A 15,395-nucleotide genomic window follows, 5' to 3' on the forward strand; every position below is an offset into this window, starting at 1 on the left:
CAAGGGTTTTGTGTTGTTGACCCATAATCTTGGGTTTTTGGGTGACCGATAACCATGATGAATGAGGGTCCGATGATAGAGATACCCAATAATGCTTGTGGGCCAACTGTGAGACTGATAATACATGGCCTAGAAAATGGACCTCAAGATAGCTTTCCTTTGTGTCTTCTTGGTAGAAATATGGTGGATTATCTTTGTAAATTATGGCTATCCAATTTCAAATTTTTGTTTGTCATTGTTGTGATTTGATAGTCTCGCCATGATGTAAAGAGGGGTAGAAGTGTGCTTCACGATAGTCATAAAAGATAACCCTGTCTCCATGGGCACCCTTGGTAGATAAAACGATAGAGGCAAACAAATATGTCTCTGATGTCACCAAGGTGCAATAGAGTACACTTGAAAGTGTGATTCCTGGATTAAGAGGTATTGAACCATTGAACCTATTGTGGGAAAGGTAAACGATCCTTAATTTTCCTTCTAGAAATTGGCCCTTAGTGGAGGTTTAAATGGATATCCAAAGTTTTGAGATTTTTCAGGTTGCATATCAATGTTTTTTTTTTGCAAGTTGAGCACAGAAAGACACCCCAAAATTGTTGAAAAAAACTTGGGAATTCTTTTGTCTATGCCATGACCAGCAAGGGAGAGCTTGAAATTATAGAATTAAATATCCAAGTTTTGAAGATCATAATGCTCTAACAATTCTTGCAGAAGGTTTCCTAAAATGTTGTTGTGAGAGATATAGAGAAATAGAAACTTGGAAATATTTCCATCATATTTTGTAATTGAACCCGATGGTTTATTATCATTCATGTAGAGTTGTGTCTATCTCAAGAGATGTTCCCCTTGAAGACAAGAAAGAACTTGAGTGACATTGTTGCCCTTCGGATAACCATATCAAGATCATCTCAGATAGTACATCATCACCTTCTAGTTTGAAGCACCTTGATTGTTCAACATAAAGTTTTCTACGTACAGATTGTAATTCCTTAATTAAATTCTCATGTGTAGCATGTGCTTTACTATGCCTTTGCCTAAGGCCAAAGTTCTTTGTTTGCACAGTTAAAAGTGTGTCTTCCAAGTTCTATTTCTCTACTTTTAATGTTGCTATCTTTGATTTTCTTGTTTCATCATTCCTTTGATGCAATGACTCTAAATTTTATTTTTCCATAATAATCTCCCTAAATTTGATTTCTTACACCAAAACTTCAGCTTTGGACAACTGATCCCATCCAATGTTAGCACTACTGCATGTATTGCATAAGTAATTGCTGGATGTGCTGCATAAGTAATCGTTGTTGATGCAACCACAATGGCTAATACCGTGGATTCTAAAATATTAGGCTATTTTGTCCCCTTGTGACTTGGTTTTAAAATGTGTACCTAGTTGTTGTATCTTCCATTATTCCCACCAATATAAATTACAATATCTTCTCCATTAATTAAAGTAGAGACAAGACTCAGGCGCTCACTAGCAATCAATACCCTTAAATAGTCGTTACCACATACCAAGCAAGCTTAGAAATATTTAAAACCAATGTTGCAGACACACCACTCTTATTATCTCCACTACCTGCACTATACTATTTTTCACCTATTGTTACACTAACATGTCCAGTCTTAAGATTTAGTAGATGACCCTATAGTTGCGGTTGAGACCACTCCAAAGTTTGAAAATCAAGGACATGTAGATTGTTGAAAGATGTAGAATGAGAACCATTTCCAAAGACCAAAATATATCTATCTATGTGAACAACAACAATGTGATTAGACCATGGTGTTGGAGGCATGCCCGCAGCTTCAATAGCATCCCACGCCATCATTTCCAAATCAAGAATATGGAGATAATTTAGAAGATTCCTCTTTGATTTATCTCAACCAAACATAACCAAAGTAGGCCCAACAAGATTCATTGACTTCCCTCCACGTGCCAATGGTGGTTTTCCATATGACTTCAATATAGACCATGTATATCTCTCTATATAGAACACACTAATTGTCAATGTATCAGAAGAATATTTGGTGTGCCCACCCGGATAAAGAAGTTTGATGCCCCATCGAACCAAACTATGCCCATCACAAGGAGGTAAAATTCCTTGAGAAGAAGCCTCAACAAAGGGTGGAGAGCTTATATCCAACTTTCATTCAATATTAGACCAACTAAAAGTATTTAGATCTAGCATTTGAATATCATTTAGATAACTTCCATTATTATTACCTCCAATAACATACATTTTTCCTTGCACCACTTCTGTTGCATGCTCATAAAAAACTATTGGGGGCCGAGAAGATAAGGTCGGTGAAAGCCACTAGTCATAAGCTCAAACTGATAGTAGATCTTCCAGTACAATATCCTTATTTTCTTCCTCAACGAATTCTGTATTTTCTTTTGGAATCCTATTTGGAGCTGAAAAAAATTCGTTTGCAGTAGAGGCTATTAATGGATTATGGACCACTCGCTATGCTCCATGAGGTTATAGGCTTGAGGCTTAAGGGCATTGAAAGGTCCAACTGTTTCTTGTTGATAAAGGGTGTAGAGAAGCAAAGGTGTTTCATTCGAAAATATCTTAGAAGGCTCAGTGGATTCGCCAAATCCAGCATAAGCAACTAATGTGTAGAATCGATCTGGATATGAAAGGGAAATGGAAGTCTGGACATAATTCCCCCAAGTGTGGCCCAAGTTACGAGATCCATCAGAACTTCAACATACTTGAGTTTGAGGACTCGATCATATAGGCATCATAACTATTTTGCGCAAATGTGGTTGATATCCAAAAATAAAAACAACTAATGACAAAGAACACCTGCATGACACAAGCTCAACGAGTGCTCATTCTTAGCATTTTTGGGTTAGGTGAAAAGTTTCCAAAATGCTACATATTGAAACAATTTATGGTATGAAGCATACATATTCACCTTGGAAACTCAAATAAAACCCCCATTGTCATGGAATCACAATCCGCTCTGATACCAATGATCCTAATCTTAAGGAGAGGCTCTCAAGATCTGAAAAGAAAGAAATGCCAGAAAAAAAGGAGAACACATAGTAAACAAAACCACAAAGAAATTTTTTTTTTTATTAAAATAGAGGGGAACTATAAAAGCTACATTGTGGTGGAAAATTTATTATTTGACAAAAGGAGGCTTGTTAATTATAGCCTTTTTGAGTTATAATACCATGGGTAAATTTCATGGGTGGATAAATACCATGGGTGGATGCTACTTTCCATTTGGATCAACTTGACCTATATCAAACACAAAAAGACTCCAAACCTTGACTCCTTCACTTGATAAGGCTCCTTGTAGTTGCGACTGGTTCATATCTCTTCCTCATGTGAAATTCACTTGTGATGTGTCAAATGAGGTCTCAATATTCTTTATTTATATGTTTCTAAGGGATGCAATGACTATCCCTTTATAGGGAACTTCTACAAGCCAGTTGACTTGTCTTCTTGTCACAAGCCCGCTACACATAAATAAAAAATTCATTTCTCTCATTTGAGAAGACCTCCCTTGGTTTCCTTAGTAGCCCCTTGCTCCATTAAGTGTGCCACACCTACTACAAGGGTCCAACCTCCATAATCATGCTTGATTTCACACCCACAACTTTGGGTGCAAAACCCACTACTCGGGTACTTTGCCCATAAACAGATTTTGTGGTGCCAACTCATATAAACCCAATACCTAGGGCTGTGGAGTACCTCCCAAGTTACAAAAATCAACAAAAAATATGTTAATGGAGGCTTTTGTGAGTAGAGTTATTCAAAGATTTGCCTTCTCGATCAATCACATAAAGTGTTTCAAACTAACTAATGTGGTTCATCTTTAGGACAATTAGATGAGATCTAAAATTAACTGTCAAAACTAGGAATAAATAAACAATACTTTAAAATAGTATTGAATAATTATAAATTAAGTTTAAAGAAATCAAAATTTAAAGAAAACCAAAAATAAGAAAATAAATAGGAAAATAAATAATAAGTTTATAATAAATGGATATAAAAATATATAAATTAAGTCAAATATAAATTTAAGACTAATAATAATAAATAAAATATATTAAATATTAATAATAAAAAAATTCTATAAAAATTAATATTAATATTTCTATAAATAAAATATAAATAGATAATAAAATTAATAGAAATATTAGCTAAGGGTAAAATAAATTAAGAGAATAAATAAAAACAGAAGAAAATAAAATTTAAATTAGTTTTGAGTGATTGGAGACTTCCACAATTTTTTAAATTAGTATTATTAAAAAAAATAAAGAAATAAAATAAAACAAAAAAAATAAAGAAATTAGAAAAAATATTAAAAGCTAGAAAGATTAAAACTAAGAAGAAGAATGCTTCGAGGAAAGAGTAAGGATCCAATGTTTATTGATTCTCCAACCATCATCCCTGTTAAGATTGTTGGTTGCTCGCTTCTCTATCTCGATGGTCTCCCTGAACTTTTTGTGATGATAATGAGAAATCCTAATAAGGACACAAGCAGCCTCGATACAAATATGATGCTTAGTATTTCAAAGCATGCAAAGACTAAGCATCATATTTGTATCAAGGATGCTTGTGTCCTTATTAATATTTCTCATTATCATCACAGAAAGTTCAGAGAGGCCATCGATATAGAAAAACGAGTAGTCAACAATCATAACAAAGATGATAACTAGAGAATTAGTGAACATTGGATCCCTACATTCTCCTCGAATCATTATTCTTCTTAGTTTTAATCTTTCTATATTTTAATAATTTTTCTAATTTCTTTATTTTTATTTTTATTTATTTTACTTTTATTTTACTTTTTTAATAATAATAATTAAATTTTATTTTCTTCATTCTTTTAATTTATTCTACCCTTCGCTAATATTTATATTTTATGTTATTAACTATTTATATTTTATTTATAAAAATATTATTATTATTATTTATTTATAGAAAAAATAGTATGAATATTTATTATATTCCATTTATTATTATGCTTAAATTTATATTTGACTTAATTTGTAATTTCTATTTATTTATTATAAACTTGTTTTTTATTTTTGGTTTTCCTTAAGTTTGGATTTATTAAGATTTAATCTATAATTATTTAATAACATTTTAAAGTATTGTATATTTAGTGATAGTTTTGATCTTTAATTTTGGATCTCATTTAACTTATTTCATATTTATATGTATTTAATGATTTTTATTTTCTAATATTATTTTAATGTATTATATATTTAGTTCTAATTGAGCTCGTTCTATTTCTGGTTACTGTTAACATGGATAGAATGATGAAAGTGTAGGTTTTAATCCTGTACAGAAATTACCTGCATACGAATTCTAAAACATAGAAAATAAACAACGCGAGAGCATAACACATAAAACACATATACACAGAGATTTTCCCCTGGATCCCAAAACTAGGACTACCAGCTTGATTTTTCATTATGTTCCTTTCAAAGTTACAATAAATATTTATACATGCCGAAACATCCAATACCATGGACCGAAAACCATTGCGTCGAAAAACATGTGCGAAAATCATGCACAAAATCATAGGTGGGTCTGCCAACCTAACATAGGGTCCAAAACCAAAATTTTCCTGGGCGCTACCCTGGACCCCATAGAGTGGGGTTACTTGCACCCCTCAAACCCCCTGTGAACCCCCCCCGCTATGTAATCGACGTAACGAAGGGGGGGCTCCGCCCCCCCTCTAACCCCTTGGTTAACTACGTGGGCTAGTCGTGGAAAGAATATAACACAATCCAACATTCTCCCACTTGTTGTTTTCTTTCCATAGGGGGTCACAAGAGAGCTTAGTCATTTATCTAGCCCTGCAACGCCCACTATTTCTCTACACCAAGATAACTTCTTAGAGCTCACAGATTTTATCAATGCATCTGCAATATTCTTCAAAGTGTCCACCTTTACCAGCAACACCTTTTTGTCATCTATCATATCCCTCACAAAGTGATACTGAACATCAATGTGCTTTGTCTTTGAATGATATGCAGGGTTCTTTGCCAAGAAAATGCACTTTGGCTGTCACAGTCTATCCTTATAACACCCTGTACTAACCCCATACTTGAACACAATCTCTGCAACCAAACTGCTTCCTTGCTTGCATGAGTGGCTGCCATGTATTCTGCCTCTGTAGTTGATAGTGCCACTACAGATTGTTTCTAACTCATCCAACTGAATGCACCTCCAAATAGGTTAATCATATACCCACTTGTAGATCTTCTCTGATCCAGATCTCCAGCCCAGTCTGCATCAATAAAGCCATGAATATCCAACACTCTATCCAATCCTAGTCTTCCTTGGTAGCACAAACCATAATAACTAGTGCCATGAAAATACTTGAAAACCCACTTCACTGCTATCCAATGCTCCTTTCCTAGTTTTTACATAAACCTGCTCAATACTTCCACTCCATGTGAAATTTCTGGTCTAGTACAGACCATTGCATACATCAGGCTACTGACTGCACTTGCATATGGAACACGGGACATGTCCTCTTCCCCTTCGTGTGTCTTGGGACACTGTTTAGCAGATAACTTTACACCTACAGGAATATGAACCTTCATCGGTTTACTGTCCTGCATATTAGATTTCTGCAGTATTTTCTCGACATACTTCCTCTAGTTTAACTAGAGCTTCCTCTTTTCTCGGTCTCTTTTAATTTCCATGCCCAAAATATAGTTTGCAGCACCAAGATATTTCATGTCAAATTTGGAGGACAATTGGGTCTTCAAATCTTGGATAATTTCTTTGTCATTTCCAACCAACAACATATTATCAACATACAAGACTAGATAAATAACACGGTCACCAATTAATCTAAAATACACACAGTGATCTGCTTTGCTTCTGGTGAAGCCAAGTCCCTGTATAAATGTATCAAATTTCTGATACCACATCCATGGTAATCGTTTTAACCCATACAGAGACTTCTTTAACTTGCATACTAGTTCTTTCTTACCCTTCACCGCAAAACCTTCAGGTTGCTTCATGTAGATCTCCTCTTCCAGATCCCCGTGAAGAAATGTTGTCTTCACATCCATTTTTTCTACCTCAAAATCAAAAGTAGTAGCAACATATAACAATAATCTAATAGAAATTACCTTGGCAATAGGAGAAAAAATATCACCAAAATCAATTCCCGGCATCTGGGAATAACCTTTTGCTACCAACCGAGCTTTGTATTTCTCTACCTTTCCTTCTGCATTTGTCTTCTTCTTGAAGACCCATTTGCTGCCAATGGGTTTCCTTCCAGCTGACAACTCCACTAGATCCCAAGCCTCATTTTTGTGCAAATATGCCATTTCATCAACCATGGTCTCTTTCCAGAGTTTTCCATCCTTTGAATCTACTGCTTCCTTCACAGTTCTGGGATCATCATCAATAATAGATAAAACAAAATTTGAATAGAAAATAGATGGACTATACCTTTTTGGTTGCCTTCTTTATCGAACTAATCTTCTCACACTTGGAGTTTGTGGCTCTTCATCTTCTGATTCCTCCTCTGCTGTAGAGTCTGATTCTTCCTCCTTTAGCTCAAACTCTATCTTCTCAGGTTCCTTTGGTTGGAATTCATGTTTAATAACATCTTTCACCTCTTTGAACACCGCATCTCGGTTGTACACAACCTTCCTTGTTACTGGGTTTCAAAGCTTATAACCCTTTAAACCATCCTTATACCCAATAAAGATGCACTTTTCATATTTACTATCCAACTTTGTTCTTTTCTCATTTGGAACATGTACATATGCATCACATCCAAATACCCTCAGATGTGAAAGAGAGGGTTTCTTACCAGTCCATACCTCTTGTGGAGTCTTATCCTCCAATGCTGATGAAGGTGACTTGTTGACCAGGTAACATGCAGTCTCCACCACCTTTGCCCAGAATTCCTGTCCTAACCCGGCACCACTGAGCATGATTCTTGCCCTTTCCATCAACGTCTTGTTCATTCTTTCTACAACTCCATTTTCTGAGGTGTATATGGAGTAGTCTTCTACCGTGCTATATCACACTTCTTACAAAATTCTTCAAATTCCTCATTGCAAAACTCTCAACTGTTATCTGTCCTCAGCACCTTTATCTTCTTCTCTGTCTGATTTTCCACTAGAGCCTTAAATTCTTTAAACCTGTCAAAGACTTCATATTTATTCTTAAGGAAATATATCCATGTATTCCTTGAGAATTCATCTATAAATGATACATAATAAACAAACTTACCCAGTGATGGAACCTTCACAGGTTCAAACACGTCACTGTGCACAAGATCTAATATTTGTTTCGCCCTCTTACCACTAGAGGGTAAACTCACACGATTCTACTTCCCATATACACAATTTTCACATAAATCAAAATCCGGAGAGCTATTACGCATACTTTCTACCATACCTTTACCATGAAGTATTCGAAGACCCTTCTCTCCAATATGTCCAAGCCTTTGATTCCACAACATGATCTTCTCTCCAGAAACCACTAGATTTTTTGCTCCACTTTCAGGAGCCACAGAACTGTTGCACCCATCAACAACCATGCTACCTTGCAGCTTGTACAGAGTTCCAATCCGAACTCCCTGAATCAATACCAATGCTCCCTGAACCATCTTGCAGGTATCCTTCTTGAACACTATTTTTACACCTGCATCATCCAACTTTCTTACAGAAATCAAATTTATGGCCAATGCAGGAATATGTAGAACACCCGAAAGTGTTCTAACCCTTCCACCTTGCAACTTCAACTTTACTTTTCCACGACCAACGATTCTAGCCTTCCTATCATCTCCTAAGAAGACATCACCACCATTATATTTCTCATACTAGTAGAACCACTCTCTATGGGGAGTGAAGTGAAAGGATGCTCTTGAGTCAATCAACCATGCCTCATGATCTACATGTGTACTTGAAGAAGCCAAGTACACATCCCCACCTTCATCTGAGGTGGTTTTCACCTCTGCAGAAGGAGCATCATCAGATCCCTTTCCTTTGTCAGGAGCTTTAGATTTATAGTCCCTTTTGGTAGTGCCCTTCCTTTCCACATTTCCAGCACACCACCTTTACAGGTTTTCTTGGAGATTTAGATCTCCCACTCGATGACTTATTTTTGTTTTTATTCTGGGACCATCCTCGTACAGACAAGGTATCACCATTTTGGCTCTCCATATTTTTCCATCTCATCTCCTTTGTCAGCAAGGATGAGACTATTTCATCAAATTGTAAGGCAGTTGCATTGCTACCTATTGCAATAACCAGACTATCCCACGAATCTGGTAGAGAACACAACAAACTGATGCACTTATCTGTCACCGAGTCTCCATCTTTCATCCTCAGGTTATACAACCTTTTCCGCAGGAACAGTTTATTCACCAAAGATTTAGATTGGTACAAAGTCCCTAACTTTTCCCACAAATCCTTTGTCGTAACTTCCCATGATACATTCAACAATACTGAATCTGAGACACACAATTGTATTGTGCTCTTTGCCTTCCAATCCAACTTCTTCCATTCTTCATCAGACACTCTCGTTGGTTTAGTACTTGGATCTATCGCAATCCACTGATCTTTATCCACCAACCGATCCTCCATCTTGAGTTTCCACAACTCAAAAGTCTGACCATTAAATTTCTCGATCTCTATCTTTCCACTGCTTGCCATCTTCTTTCACCAGAATCGATCTCGCAGATCTCCCACTTAACAGGGTCTACCACAGGCCCAAGTGAAACCCCTCAGCAACAAAGGCGTCCCCTTGAAGCCAAAATAACTCTGATACCAAATGTAGGTTTTAACCTCGTACAGAAATTCCCTGCATACGAATTCTAAAACACAGAAAATAAACAATGCGAGAGCATAACACATAAAACACATATACATAGAGATTTTCACCTGGATCCCAAAACTGGGACTACCAGCTTGATTTTTCATTATGTTCCTTTCAATGTTACAATACATATTTATACATGCTGAAGCATCCAATACCATGGACCGAAAACCATCGTGTCCAAAACCATGGATCGAAAACCATTGCGTCCAAAACCATGTGCGAAAATCATGCACAAAACCATAGGTGGGTTCGCCCAACCTAACATAGGGTCCAAAACCAAAAATTTCTGCGGCGTTGCCTTGGACCCCATAGAGTGGGGTTACCTGCACCCATCAAACCTCTTGTGACCCCCCCCCTCCCCGCTACGCAATCCGCGCAACGAAGGGGGGGCTCTACCCCCCCTCTAACCCCCTAGTTAACTACGTGGGTTAGTCGTGGAAAGAATATAACACAACCCAACATAAATAATTTTCTTTGGTTAATAGAACTCGTATAGATGAAGTAAGTAGTAAAGAAGATGAATATGATATAGAAGAACAATCTTTAATAGACCCGTCCAAGTGGAACCCCCTTGAGCTCACAAGCTCCTAGGTCTATAAATATACTACTATGTATGTACTTACAAAGAAAATCATTCTTAAAGAGTTGAATTAAAAATCTGCATCTTTGGGGAAGCAACCCAAATTGTTGGGTTAAAGCTGTTTCAAGATAAGGAGCTAGAAAAGTTTAAAGAATATGTAAAACCCAAAAAATATGCATATATACATTTTGGAGGAATAAGACTTGGTTTAGTTCCATTATTCAAGAATGGAATAAATTCTCCAGTCTTAGCATAGCTATTTGACTCTAGAAATCTAGAATATGAGCAAGCTAGAATTGGGTCCATAACAGGAAACCTGATTGCAGGATGTTAGTATGGTACTATTTATCCAAACTACATCATGAGCCTAGCAGATAAACATCTAAAAGATGCATGGAAGTTAATGGTGAGAGTACAACTGATGAGCCCCAAATTTGGTAACATTTTGGGCTCATTTGGCCTAACTACCCTTGCTCAATCCTTCATTTTTCATAACTTATGCATCATTTTTTTAGTATGTTTATGTCATTTGTACAAATAAGGGCAGTCATTATTCCTAGGTGGCTAACACGTGCTCATTTCAGGTTTTTTGACACATGTTGGAGCAAAACCGAGCAGATAAGGGCTAGGAGACAGCCAAGATGGGGTTGAGGATTCGTAGGAGGGTTTTCCATGGCATTAAATGGCCTTCCTCGGGATCTTCACCCCCAACTCCGAGCTCCAACAACCACCACAACCGGATCTAGAAGGCAGCCAAACGGATTTTGAGGAAGCAGTTGTTCACTCCCAGTTTGGTCAGCCAAGTCCCATAGATTTAGGAGGCCAGCTTGGGGCCTCGTGATGTATAAATGATAAGGCTTCAGCCTTCGAAAAGGACTTTTGAAACACTATTGCACATTCTACACTACGAGCTACCAGCTCTGTTTTTGCTCTTTTGTAGCCATCATTGGCATACCTCTGGACTTATGATTATTATTTTTTAATGAGAAGCAGCCAGATTTGATTTCAGCTCTGAGTTTCTAAAGGAGCCATAGCTCTCGGGGTTGGGCCCAACCTGAGAGCCTAGGGCCTCCTTATTTTGTATTGATATATTTCCTTTCAGCAATATGGTTTTCTTTACATGCATTTGAAACGCAGTTTGTTGAGTTAGATTTCTTGGTGTGGTTAAGGAGGTCATTGTTAGAAAATAGAGTTGCTTCAGATGTTTAGAATAGAGTGAAGAGATAAGAATTGATAAAAGTTCCAGAAAAGGGTTGCCTGCACTCTCATTTTCACCTCTTTCTAGGGGCTGGAATTGCAGACAGTGCTACCCACCAAAAACATTGGTTTGCGTACTCACGCAATCTTTGGTGCAATATTTTCGTTTGTAGAAGTTATCCATGTGCTCAGACCTCTTGGAATGTTTCTTTGCTTCAGTACCATACATGGTTCTCTTTAGAAATAACGTTGTTGTTCATTGGTTTCATTAAACAGTTAGGATAGATTAGGAATGTTTTGATTATGTGCAGGACGTGGATGATTTGGTTCAGTTTACACTATGTAGTGCAACTCCATCACTCTCTCGTCCCTCTAACCTTCGTCTAGGCCAACTGCTCATCTCCAAATTAGACCCCTCGTCTCACAACTACTCTACTGCCCACGTCATCCTACCTTTTTGGCCTTCCATTCCCTCTGCCCTCTTTAAGACAAACTAGCTTTACACACCCTCTCATCACCTCATCTCTCTGTCACTAAGTCATTACAAACCCCTCTCCTACCTCCCTATCCATCCATGCAGCCTCTTCCACTCACCCATCATCCAAAATCCAATCGTAGAACATCCTGTAGGAATTACTGAACATCCTGTAGAAATTCTGAAACATCCTGTAGAACCCCTGCAGACTTCCTGTAGAAGCTCATAAACTTGGTTTCTTGGCAGCCAAACTTTTTGAAACTCTCTGGAAGGATGTTAGGGACTCCGTAGACCCTCTCTGAACCTTCCTGAACTCTTCCAAGCATTTCTCCTCCGTGATCCACCTCTGCACAGTAAAAAGCTAGTTACAAGCACATGCATGATAATTCTAAATAACTTATTCAAAAATACAAAAAGATGTTTTCTTCAGGTAGAAGTAGTCTAGACACATGCATCTCACCTTCATAGAAGTAATGGCATCTCTTTCAGTAGTTTGCATTCCCATCTTTGCATCAGTAGGACTAGCTGGTAGAATTAGGGTTTGCTAGGGTTTGCGTTTCTTGTTGCCTCTCAGTTCCTTTCTGCAAGTAGATTAGCTTCCTTTGAGTTAGCTTTCGTCCATCAGTTAAAAAGCTTCTTCTAAGAGCTCATAGAAGTTGGCTTGAGCCCCTAGCGGACTTGTGCCAGCTGACCAAGTGACAGCTGCGGCAAGAGCTAGTACTTGTGCATACAACACCGTCGCTTCCAAGTTTGTTATGAAATACCGGGTTGATAAAATTAAAGAAGGAAGCTCCAGGAGTTGTAGCATTATTGCTACAATACTGGAGCCCACCACCTTTTTGGCGCCGTTGCCGGGGAAGCGTCAGAGTATTGGTGATTGTTGCTTTTCTTCTATTTTCCTACTCTCGCCTTCTGCTAAGTAGTTTATTTCATTTCCATTCTGCAATTTCCTTTCCGCAAAAGTAGCATAGACATTTCCTGCTTTCATAGATTAACATTTCAATTCCGCAATTTCATTTCTTCAAGCGTAGATTAGCATTTCAATTCCGCAAGCGTAGCCTAGCATTTCATTCCTGCAATTTCATTTGAGCAAAATAGATTAGTTCTTTCATGTTTTCATTTCAATTCCGCATTTCCATTTCAGCAAGATAGTTAGTTGCAGTTCAATCTGTTTTAAGTTTTGCAGGTACCAGAAAAAAACAAAAGCAATCAAAAGTCTTTCCATTTCATGCCTCATAGAAATCGAGATAAAACAGGCAAATTCTTACCCAACACCCCCACCACGTCACTGAGTCACCCTTCTCTCTTCTTTGGTGACAGTGATCCAGAAGAACCTATAGGAGAGCCTCCTGAGATATACGAAGATCCTATAACAGAAGAAGAGTTAGAGAACACTCCATCTGAAGCTATGGCTGACAATAGGGGAGAAGATGAGAGAATTGAAGGTGCCTTCCCCATCCGAGAGACCAATGGAGACATGAAAATGAAGAACATAAGCCCCTCCGCTTTACCTCACTTCCATGGACTAACTACTGAAGACCCTGATACCTTCCTGTTTGAGTTTTCCGTCCTTTGTCGAACCTATGACTATACCTAAGATGAGAAAAAACTGAAACTCTTCCCCTCTACCCTTAAGGATGCAACATTACGCTAGTTCATGGGCTTACCTGGGAACAGTATCACCACTTGGTCCCACATGCAGCAAGCTTTCAATACCAAATACCGGGACTACTGTAGGTCCAAGGAAGCCAAGGGAGAAATCTTTCAGATGACCATGGGAAATGATGAGTCCTTAGAAGATTACGAGGAAAGGTTCCAACTTAGCTATAAACGGGCCAGGTGCACACTTGACCCTGAATCTCTCAAGTTGGTCCTGCTCTGAGGAGTCCCTGAAGACCTCTTAGATACCCTTCACATGCTAGCTGGAGGAGATATTACCTTATGAGGATATAAAGACTGTGTTTAGAAACCACTCTAGGGCAGCCCGGAAAAGAGGTAGGGGAAACCTCCTCTCAACCGGTATTCCTTTCTCCAAACATGAGTTTGCAAATCAATTAGAGGACCTCAAGAGTGAAGTGAGACAGACCATTGCCATGCAACTTGATACATTCTGAATCCAACAGAAGAAAGAGGAAGGTGAGAGGGCTTTGGCTATCTTCTGCCCTAGGTGTACAAGGAAGCACCCTAAGAACGAGTGCCCATTACATTCGGTTGAGGTATGTTTTGTTTGTGAGGAGGACCACCCCACAAACCAATGCCCAACCTTACCTGGGCTTAAAGCCATGTATCAAGGGACAAAAGCGCCCACTGAACCTCTCTATTTCCTCAACCAAAGGAGGCCACATGGACCTAGACCTTACCAACAGGGGATGCAAGGGGCACCCCAAGCTTATTATAGCCCCAACCAATTTGCTCCTATGCCTTCCTGGGGTCCCCCTGCTCATCCTTCCTGGTCTGTGCCTCCTCCATGGTCTTACCTGCCTCAGTACCATACTCAGCCCACTACTCATTCGTTTCACTCACATGCCCAGCCACAGCCTCAGTGGAATGCACCTCAACAGGGGTGGAGGCCCCAGTACAATACTCCTCCCGCCATTTTTCCTCCACCACCAGCTCAACCACAACCATTACCTCCTGCTCCTCCAAGGCAACCCCAAATGCCTACTCAACCGAATCCGAACCCCAACAACCGACAGGCCCAACAGGTATATACTGGGGAAACATCATGCCCTACCTATGCTGTGGAGATCCAGGAGATCAACCTGCGATCTGGAAAGACTCTTTCGGATCACCAACCTCCTCCCCCAGAGGACGAGGAAGATAAACAGGAAGGTGAACCAAAAGCCATTCCACCCTTTCCTGAGAGACTAACGGCCACCACACAACCCAACCCAGAGGAGGATGAGCTTCTGGGAGAACTCAAACAGTTGTGTGTGAGAATACCACTTCTCCAAGCCATCAAAGATGTACCTATATACAACAAACTGGTTAAGGAAAAGTGTTTCAGACACCCAGGCAGGCGAAAAATAGATGCTTCAACCATCAATGTCATAGGACAACTGTCTGATCTTATGTTGGGGCAAGTCATTTGCCCAAAGTATTTGGATCCTGGGAGTCCTGTAGTTGATGTCCACATCAATGGCACCATCATACCACACACATTGATTGATCTGGGGGCTGCCATTAATGTGATGACCAGGGATACCATGCTCAAACTCAACCTTCAGGTTCCTTGAGAAAGACCTCGACCGTCCTGCAACTAGCAGATCGCTCCACCGTGACTCCCGAAGGGATTGTAGAGGATGTCTTGGTCTCTGTTGACTCT

The 15,395-nt window shown here is 38.8% G+C and overlaps 1 pseudogene; it reads right to left on the reverse strand.

Moving 5' to 3' along the window:
* Positions 1-802: 802 nt before the first annotated feature.
* LOC149261053 (acyl-CoA-binding domain-containing protein 4-like) overlaps positions 803-15,395 on the reverse strand; it is a 71,497-nt pseudogene continuing 56,904 nt past the window's right edge.

Source organism: Pinus tabuliformis, chromosome 6, assembly GCF_031772625.1.
Source record: "Pinus tabuliformis cultivar Carrire ecotype Pingquan chromosome 6, CPIR1, whole genome shotgun sequence".
NCBI classification, from domain to species: Eukaryota; Viridiplantae; Streptophyta; class Pinopsida; order Pinales; family Pinaceae; genus Pinus; species Pinus tabuliformis.